Source organism: Amblyomma americanum, chromosome 6, assembly GCF_052857255.1.
Source record: "Amblyomma americanum isolate KBUSLIRL-KWMA chromosome 6, ASM5285725v1, whole genome shotgun sequence".
Taxonomy (NCBI): domain Eukaryota; kingdom Metazoa; phylum Arthropoda; class Arachnida; order Ixodida; family Ixodidae; genus Amblyomma; species Amblyomma americanum.
This window is the reverse complement of record NC_135502.1, coordinates 72,241,364-72,251,729: the sequence shown is the minus strand read 5'-3', so window position 1 is coordinate 72,251,729 and position 10,366 is coordinate 72,241,364. Positions and strand designations below refer to the sequence as shown.

Sequence of the window (10,366 nt, the reverse complement as noted above, 5' to 3'; positions counted from 1 at the left end):
AGCCATTAAAGGCTTTCGCCTTAATAGGTCCGTACCATTGATACACGATTATCCCTGTGCTTCTTTAAACTTCGTGAGTAATACGCAGTAAGTTGCCTTCGTGTTCGATGAAGTTAACCGGGTATAGTAAGACTCAGTTATGTTTTGTGTACGCGTCAAACTTGATTAAACAGTGCGTACCCCTTGGCTCCGTGCGCCATGCCGACGTCATGGCCGCGAAGAGGGAGAAGACGAACCAGGGACGAACAAGGCGACGACCGCGAAAAGCGTGGTCAGCGCGCAGTGATGTGGTTGCATTGCGAACTTCCCCCAGCCGGGAGGAGACTTCTCGCTGCCGATGCACTGCAGCGCTGGGGAGACCGCAGCAACGCAGCTGCCACCGGCACCGAAACAGCCGTCATCGTCGTCGCCCCGCTTCCTGACGAAGTGGCGCGTTTCCTCGGGCACCCAGTACGACGCCAGGGTGGTGCTTCTACAGGGGCCGTTGGTACTCGCCCGGCGAAGTAACGGCGGTGGCCGCCACCGTTTTTGGGCCCTGGAAATGCAAGGAACATGAGGGACATGCGGACCGATCGTTGTGAATCATGCGTTAGAACAGCGCAGCGCTCTTTAAAAGCCATTGATACGAATATATGTCCCCTCTATATATGAAAAATATCTTAATTCATCTCGTGGCTTGGCTGTGGAGCATAGACTTTCTAGAATGGCGACATTTGAAACCACATTTGGCCAAGATAGAAACCGGAATCATTTCGATGCGAAAGCGCATACAGGAGGCTCTGGTCGCATAATCTTCTTAATGTGTGGGACGTTCCCTCTCTAGCACTCACCACACTGGAAAACTCCTTTTTTTGACGTCCCGTTTCCAAAAAACACCTGGCAATGAACCACGCTTTATGTTACATTCATCGAAAAATATAACGCGAGTAAAAGCCCTTGCTGTAGTCGTAAAACAATTTGCACGATTGAGGCTTGGCTAGAAGTCTATAGCTCTCGCAGATTTGTCCGCAGCTCGGAATCATTTATAAGCGTTCCAGTGGAAGTTCATGTGTCTAAGGAATCGGGCCGACTCACCAAATGGAGAAGAATCGTTCTAGCTATATTAATATAATATGAAATTACATAATATATTCACTCAAAATAGAATCATCACTCAAGAGCACTCGTTTTATCTTGACTATAAAAGAGTTTCGTGCGGCGGGCCCACATTGGCTGGCCAAGGCATCGTTAGGAGCTGTATAGGCAGTATATTTAAATAAAGGCTATATACTATCCACGCCAACCATAATCCTATTATCCACACCAACTATTATCCGTAATATCTGGTTAGCGTAACACTTCTTCCATACAAGATTTTCACTTTGTATACCTTGTTAATATTTCACACCTGAGTTATGTCATGTGTGTCAGGAAGCATTATCAAATTGTCTAAAACTTTCAGGTATTTTATTCTGACTGCAACAGCCAGGCATGAAACATTAAAGTTGCCTTTTTTTATTTGCCGTCATGTGCTCGCTGGTTTTGTTTTCTTTTGGCTACGTTTGCTGTTCCAATATTATTGAACAAAAGTTTATGCATTCATTTATAGGAGGTCTTGTTATGGCAGTCAGCTCTGTGACGTCCTCCTGTATGGTATACGTAATACCAGATTTTAATGAACATTCTTCATTAATTAATTCTCGTGTTACGACGGAAGTGGGAAGGTCTAAAATAATAGTATTGGGAAGTTGTAATTTTTATGGCTGCTCTTCCGTAGCTTCTTTCAATTTCCCATCAGGTAACTTTGGCAACTGCTTGAGAAGCCTTTCGGGGAAAATTTATTATTTCTGCAAGAACTCCGTTGGTGCACATTTATGATTGGTACGAAATCTCCATCGTTATCGCTTTGGTATTTCCAGGAATAGTTCTTTAAGGCAGATGAATGGATGGATGGGGGCCACTTCGACAACTGCCGCGCGATATTTCTATCCTAACTGCATTGTATCTTGGCAGTAGTCAGTTCCCTTAAAAAAATCGGGGCTTCTTTGTTGATTAGATTTCTTTGAATTGCTTGAACACTAACATAAATCCATAATGAAAAGCATAAAGTCATGTTGTTGCCCAATTGTGCACATGGAAGTAAATAATAAATAAATATATAAAAATGGAACTATGAGGGTTTAACCTCCCAAAGCGACTCAAGTTATCTGGGACGCCGTAGTGAACGGCTCAGGAAATTTCGACCACCGGAGGTTCTTTAACGTGAACTAACATCGCGTGTCTATTACGCCTAAATGCCCACTGACGATGCAATTCGCGGGTACATCAGCTTCATTTCCTGTAAGTATAGGCAAAAACCGTTCTCCCTTCACTGCTGGAACCTTGCATTAATGTGGTGCTGACAACCACCCCACCCCACTCATATACAGGCTGTTCTAGCTAATTTTAGTCACAGTTTGCTGTGTTGTTGCAGCGTTGCCAAGGAGTGCACGGAACGCCACCGCCGGTTAGGCGCGACGGGTGGCCGTTGGAGAATTGAAGGAAAAGACACCTGCCTCACATATCTCGGTTGACACCCGAACCGAGTCGTAAGGAAAGAATAAGAAATGAAAATTGATTTTAAGGAAAGGAAATGATGCCTGTCTCACAATTCTCGCCGGACACCCGTACCGCCCCATAAGGGAAGGAAAATCCCTTCCCTTACGGCGCTGTTCAGGTGTCCACCGAGATGCGGCATTTCGCTCACGGCCAACGCCGCCGACGACACCGGCTTTTCTGCGAAACGACCTGCTTAACTCTATGGCGTTAAAATAATTATATAAATATGGGTGTATGAAGGTTTAACGTCACAAAGCGACTCAGGCTATGAGGGACGCTGTTGTGAAGGGCTGCGGAAATTTCGACCACCCGGGGTTGTCCACCCGGGGCACACATATCGCACAGTACATGGACCTCTAGAATTTCGCCGCCATCGAAATTCCACGGAGGCGAAATTCAAGAGGCCCGTGTACTGGGTTCTGTAATCGCTACGCAAGCGGGCATGTCACGTGATATTTGTTTAGTATTTCTTGGGCATCTGCAGTGATCAAAACTTTTTCGATTACGAAGTGTGGTCAATTAATCTCCACTAATTATCCAGTTTGGCAGAATAAAAAAAAGCAGTATGACTTTCTCTATACAATATTCGACATCATGCGTTTGGTCGCGTCGCCTCGAATGCTCCGCATATATTTAAACCCTGGCTAAAATTATCTGGAACATCCTGTATGTGCACATACACGTTCGTACAACAGTACGCGCATGCACATAGACCTCTCATATATACGTAGCACGGAATAAGTTGCTCACAGCTCTGTAATATGGAATGACTGAAAATCCACTGTTGCTGGTAACCTCACCTTTACTTTATATACACCTCTTCAAGGGTGTCGGGATGGGTGCGAGTGATGAACTTCCAATTAGCTAAGTTATCTCAGTTATAATGCGAGTGCATTAGTTGGCTCGTTGTGCGAAAACCTCGCCGTCATCAGAAACTCGTGGCCGAAACGTGGCATGCAAATGCCGTCATCATACCTCCTGGTGTTATAGGCCGATGGCGTATCCGCCGCCACGTAACCCCAAGACGCGATTGAGGTGTCCACTGTCCCAGGAAGCCAGTTATGCGCCTTTCTTTTCCCCAAAAGCGAGTCTACCATTCTGCCTGCTATCCTTTATTTCCACTGCCCCAGCTCAGGTGCTTCAGCATCGATGGCAGATGCTGGGGTTAACAAAAATCTTTTCCTTGCTTTTTATTATTATTTTAATAAAACCACTTACTACTAGTACCTTCCGCTGGTTTTGATAAAAGGGAAGGCGCATAACTGCCTCGATGAGGTTGGCGCCAACGCCTACTCGCCGCACCATTGAGGCGTCCGCTGACCGAGTGAGACATATGCACTTTCTCTCGCATTTACACACAAGAATTGCTCAGGTGCCACATGATTATTATTGTGGCTTTATTGTGGCTACGCCATGTTCAGGGAGTTTTGCCGAAGGCGCCGCTTTGACCTTCAGCGTCCTTCAGGGCGTGGCGTGTGAAGCTGCACCAAAACCGATGAACAGCGGGAGCTTCGGAAGCAAAGGAAAGACGCACAACTGGCCCCCGGGAAAGTGGACACCTCAGTCGTGCTTTAATCTGCGCGGCGGTAATGACAGATGTGCGCTGCATGCTTTGGCATTAACAGCGTTGTGGCAAAAACGCCGCACTAAAGGTATAGGCCGTCGGCGTTCATTTTCATCGGCGTTGCCGTTGACAAATGATTTTTGAAGAAAGTAAGAGCGAATAACTGGCTCCCTGGGTCAGTGGACGCCTCAATCCCGCTTTGCGGTACGTGGCCGTGGTGAGAGAGATGTGTGGGCAGCATGCATTAGCGCAGACAATGCTGTGGCAGACACGCGGCAGTGCAGCAATAAGCCGCAGCGTTCATTGCGTGACCAACCTCTCGCGACCAACCATTAACTGCCAGGGTGGCAGGTGAACGCGCTGCGTATGCAGTGTGCGGAACGCACTCAACATTACAGACGCTAAGCCGCGTCTATTTGCCCGATAGAACACAGCTTTCGCTATATAACCAGGTTCAGCAGTAGTTAAACCGCAGCTAATTTTTTCTTAGATGCTCACTAACGTCTGAGAAGGCGCGGCGTTCTCACAAAACGAATTGCATAGCACGAATGTGGTTACACGAAGCTTAACTAGATTAAGTCTGATTACTTGTTAGGCTAAGCTACATTGACTGCCATGAAGCACAATTCAATATAAATTGAATAGCAATTATTGAAGAATAATGTGTAGGCCGACGTTAAACATGTATTTTCTTGACACCGTCTTGACGATGGTCAACAATGCTGCGTTTTGGGGGAATAAATATAATTTCTCTAAGATATCAACTTTCCGTAAACCAAATTTAATGCTCATTTTATAAGGGTTTTCACCTTCTGTGAAGAGTCTATTTAGAATGCGCCACGACAACATCCAGAGAGCTCACTGCAGATTCAATTTCTTGATTTTGACTAAGTGCGGAAATTGAAATTTAGGCCTAGTATCCTATGGATACTAAGATTCCGTGATAGCGTTTGGCTGATGCCTTTGGGATGCGCTGCATCCGTCGCACTGTTCCCCTTGCTGCCCTTTTTCTCGATGCTTCGCGGAGTGACCGAGAGGAACACTAGTTCTGCGTCTATCAGCGAAGCAACGCCACTCACGCAAAGTTGAGTCCCTTCTTTGTTCACCGTGAATCGAGAGCATCAAAACAATCTGTGTTCCGTTACTCCCACATGTGCTACAATCCGTCATGGCTGACTACTCGGCCCTAAAAATAAAACTGCCAGCTGCGCTTATGCGTACCTTGACGAAGACTTGTCGCTGAAGCTCTCCGCGTTCGATGTTGGTGACGAAAAGTCGCCTCCTTTTACGTTGTGTCCATTCGGGGCCTCTGCGATGGAAAATCCAGTGGGTAACACCGGGTCCCGCCTCGCCTCTTCCTGCGAGCACTGCTGGACCAGGTCTTCCGGAGGCGGCGATGGTGGCTGGTCCATCTGGAACTGCGGGACCTCCGAGGGCCAGTTTTGCAGGCCTAAGATAGCCGATGGAGCCTTGAAGATGTCAGGTGGAACCTTCCGCCAAGGCGGCTGCTGTGCGAGGAATGGTTTTGCCGGCATCCAGGAAAGCCGTGCCAGCTGTGCTGGCAGCTGCGAAAAGAACGCCGTTAGGAACAGAAGCTTTGCGTCTTCGGCTGAGGAATCCTACCTCGTGCTTCACGCGAGTGGCCGCGAGCACGTATTGGCCGGTCGTTTTGTTGCCGCCGCCGCAGTCTGTGGCTCCATCTTGCGGCAATTTCATTTTGAAAATAATAATAAGAATGAGAAAATAATAATTTTGAAAATAACAATAATTTAGACCACCTGGGAATCTTTAACGTACACTGATATCGCACTGCATTTTGATAATTTAAAATTGGTTTTCGGCGAAAGGAGATTACGCAGCATCGTCTAGTACATCGGCGGACACCTGCACCGCGCCGTATGGGAAGGGATAAAGGAGGGACTAAGAGAAAAAATGAAGAAAGGTGCCATAGTGGAGGGCTCCGGAATAATTTCGTCCACCTGGGGTCCTTCTAACGTGCACTGACATCGCACATCACACATCCACCTTAGCGTTTCGCATCCTTCGAAACGCGGTCGCTGCGGTCGGGCTCGAACCCGGGAACTCCGGATCAGTAGCCGAGCGCCCTAACTACTGAGCTACCGCAGTGGGTGACCTATTTTTTTCCACAAGAAATCAATATAAAGTTCAAGTTCTCGCGGTTGCTCTTTCTCAGATTGAGTTAGGGCGCCACATACACCACGCGACTGACACGATGAACGCCTGAACCAGGTGAAGAGTGTCTTGCTCGAGGAGTCCACCGTGCTTGCCGGATATCCTGCCAATCATCCTACTAATTTGATCCTAGGTGGACTTTGTTTTCTACAACGCCGGGGCAATATTACCCCGCTTATTAATTTGTAACCTCAATACCCGAAGCGTCTCCACCACTGGTATCCGGGTGTCAACGTAAATTTGCATGTTCGCGCCTAGCTTTCTATTCTTTGTAATGCGTAAGAGCTCCGATTTGTTCGGAGCGCATTCCAGACCGCATATCATGCCTGTGCGCCGCAAGACAGCTATTGGCCTGAAGACACACAGCGTAGTCGAAGGTCTTTTCAGCTTGTGCGAGGAACAAGTGCAATGAAGAGGATATTACTGCACGACTCCAGCCCACAGCTATCTCTAAGTCACTTTAAGGAACGCGCATAGGACTGCTGAAGGAGTTCACAATTTCTGTCCGTGCAGTTTTCAAGAATTCGTACCAGCGTCAGCTGGCATTATTCCTGACAAACTGTTAATGACCGCACAATGAACATTTTTCCGAGGTCGCCTCATTCGCATCCCACAAGGCCTCCATATTTTTTCCTACACGTTTATGAGGCCTTCTCCTCAATCCTAGGTCACGGCGACTGATTTTCGACCGAGCGAGGTGTATAGACTATCGCGGAGCTGAGCCAAGACACACAGAGCGAAAGCGCTCTGTTAAGCATGGTTAAGACACATGATGCCTCATGTGTCACAAGTACAAAAGCGAGCGTCCAGAGCGGCGGTCGGCGCAGCGGCGGACATGACTGCCAAGCGCAAGAGCGAATCACGTGACACATCGCATGCCACAACTGGCGAGGGAGAGAGCGAGAAACAACTTTATTGCTAAGGATTGGTAAAGGATGAGCCACTGCATCTCAGTGTGACCCCATTAAAGGGTGACCACCATGGCCTCGTTAACAAGAGCTTCCTGTGTTGTCTTCGCCTGCTTCAGCAGCAGTTCATTCCAGCTCTCTTTGGAGGGAGCTGGCAGGAGTGTACGAGGTGGAGCAGCCGAGAAGCAGCCAGCGCAGCGGCGGATGTGACTTCCAAGCGCGCAGCTGTGGCGTTGGGGAATCACATGTAATGACGTCATAGCCACATGCAGCGCGCCTACCGGTAGAGGTCAAATCTAAGAGCCAGTTGACCTTCGGGCTCTGCATGGAAGGTGTTGAGCTTTTTGCTCTATACTTTCGCACAAAATTCAGCGCTTAGCAATGTCAAACAGCTAGAATTTTTTTTTGTTTCACCAAAGATGCCAAAGTCGACGAAGGAACACTGGGTGCTTTGATAGAATCAGATATGGGGCTACAAAAGCTGGCTGCGTAAATGTGCTTAAGGGAGTGGCTCAATGGTTTGGGCGCTGGGCTACTGACCCGGAGTACCCGGGTTCGAAACCGGCTGCGGCGGCCGCGTTTCGATAGATGCTAAACGCAAACGGTGCCCGTGTGCTGTGGTGAAAGCTTTAATGGACACAGGGGAGTTTAGGACACGCAGGTCCTTGGGCCCCCGCACGACCCCACTGCAGTCAAACGTTCATGTCCTGGAGGATCATGACGCTGGCAGCCCTACTAACGGCGATGGCTTGCTTGGCCGGGTCCTCGGAGCGCAGTAGGGTCTCCCAAGCCTCCCTAGTGGTAAGGTGCTCCAGACCCCGCGGGGGAGGATCCGCCGGGCAGAGGAAAATGATATGATCGAGAGTTGTTTTGAGGTGGTGGCAGAGGGAACAGGAGGGGTTTGTGGGGACTTGGTGATAACGCGAGCTTATATAAGGGGAGGGTAAGGTGCGTGTTTGGAGGCGCCTCCAAAGTGCCAGGTGATTAATGTCGAGAGAGGGATGGGGTGGGGGGTAGAGCCGACGCTCGGCTTTGCACTGCAAGGCCTGCGTCAGTTTACTGAACGAATGCATGCGCTCCCGTGAGAACCCTAGGTCGGAGGCCGCGGGTGCCCGGTTGGGAGAACCTCGGTCTAAAGAGTTGGCAGCCTCGATTCCAGAATTTCCTGAGTGGGCAGGCACCCACATGAGCTCCATGTGGCGGGGCGGGTGTGCGGCGAGGCAGTTCAGTATGCGAAATGCAAGGTCGTGAACTCTCCCGCAATCAAAATTTAGTACGGTAGTTTTAGATTCTGAGAGTATATACCAGGCCTCCGTGCGCGTGATGACTAGGGCAATGGCGGCCCCTTCAGCCTCTTCCGAAGTGGCAGTGGGGGATATGTGAAGGATGGCAATCGGTTGGAGGGAGGTGTTCGCGATGGCTACAACCGCGTCCTCGCCTGTGCATGCGGCATCCACCGACACGGCATACTGTTCCGTGCCGTAGTGTTTGTGGAGCGCCCGTCCGCGAGCTCTGCGGCGGGGTTCGTGGTAGGTGGGGTACATGTTTTTGAGGCGAGGATTAATATGTAGTTCGCGGTGAATGTGGTGGGGGACCTGGAGCTGTGTGGGATTCGTGGCTGGTATCCTGATACAGAGGGTGTGTAGGATTTGTCTGCCAGTGGTGGTTCTCGCGAGACGTATGTATATTGTACTTCGGTGGGCCTCGATAAGCTCACCTATCGTGTTGTGTAGGCCTAGCTGGAGGAGTTTTTCTGTTGGGGTATTTAGGGTTAGGTGTAGTGCTGTCTTAAATGCTGTTCGGATTATGACATCCAGGGTGGAGATTTCTCTGCCCTGGAGTTTCAGGTAGGGGAGCGTGAAGAGAAAGCGGCCGAAGATGAAGCCATGATTGAGGCGACATAGGTGATGCTCCTTCATGCCCCGGCGGTGTCCAGAAGCTCGGCAGATTAGGTGGAATATCGACACTGCCGTCTGTTTGAGTTTGTGGATGGTGAGGGTGTTTTTCCTGTTATTCTGGATGTGAAGGCCCAGTACCCGGACTGTGTGTACCTCCGGGATGTTCCGGTTTTTCGGTGTCACGGTTATGGGGGCTGCGGGGAAGTTTCGGGTTGTGGGGCGGAGTATGAGCAGCTCCGACTTCTCCGGAGAACATGAGAGTCCGATATTCCTCGCATGTTTTTGGGGGAGAGTAGTTGCTGACTGCAGAGTAATCTCTATGTCTCCATCACTGCCATGGGTGGTCCATTGCGTGATACCATCAGCATAGAGTGTATGGCGAAGGTGAGGGATGGTTTGTAGTTTGCGGGCAAGACGGATGAGGGTGACATTGAAGAGAAAAGGGGAGAGGACAAATCCCTGGGGAGTGCAAACCCCACTAAGTGTGTATGTGGAGAATAATAATAATAATTGGTTTTTGGTGGAAAGGAAATGGCGCAGTATCTGTCTCATATATCGTTGGACACCTGAACCGCGCCGTAAGGGAAGGGATAAAGGAGGGAGTGAAAGAAGAGAGGAACAAATAGGTCCGTAGTGGAGGGCTCCGGAATACTTTCGACCACCTGGGGATCTTTAACGTGCACTGACATCGCACAGCACACGGGCGCCTTAGCGTTTTTCCTCCATAAAAACGCAGCCACCGCGGTCGGGGTTCGAACCCGGGAACTCCAGATCAGTAGTCGAGCGCCCTAACCACTGAGCCACCGCGGCGGGGCAAATGTGTATGTGGAGACCGAAGTGATTTTCGGCCGTGCGATTATTAAGGAATGCGTGAATATAGGTGTAAATACGTTCACCTATGTGCAAAGGGGAGAGCGCCGCCATGCTCGCTTGATGGTTTAGGCGATAAAATGCCTTAGAGAGATCCAAGGCGAGGACAGCTTTTGTGTGGCCCGGTATGAGGGGGTCGAAAATATCCCGTGTGAGCTAGAGCATGGCGTCGTGTGCTGACAGGTGGGGACGGAAGCCCACCATGCTGTGCGTGTGGAGGTCTTGCTCCGCCATGTGCTGGGTGAGTCAGGCGAGTAGGACATGTTCCAAAAGCTTGCCCAGGCATGAGATTAGTGAGATGGGCGGAAGATTTGCAGGTGTAAGAGGTTTGTGGGGTTTGGGTAGGAATAAGATTT

General features: G+C 49.6%; 1 non-coding gene across 1 annotated transcript; it reads right to left on the bottom strand.

Moving 5' to 3' along the window:
• Positions 1–9,877: 9,877 nt before the first annotated feature.
• TRNAS-ACU (transfer RNA serine (anticodon ACU)) lies at positions 9,878–9,950 on the bottom strand. The gene has a single exon. It is a non-coding gene; the product is annotated as a tRNA-Ser (tRNA).
• Positions 9,951–10,366: the final 416 nt, after the last annotated feature.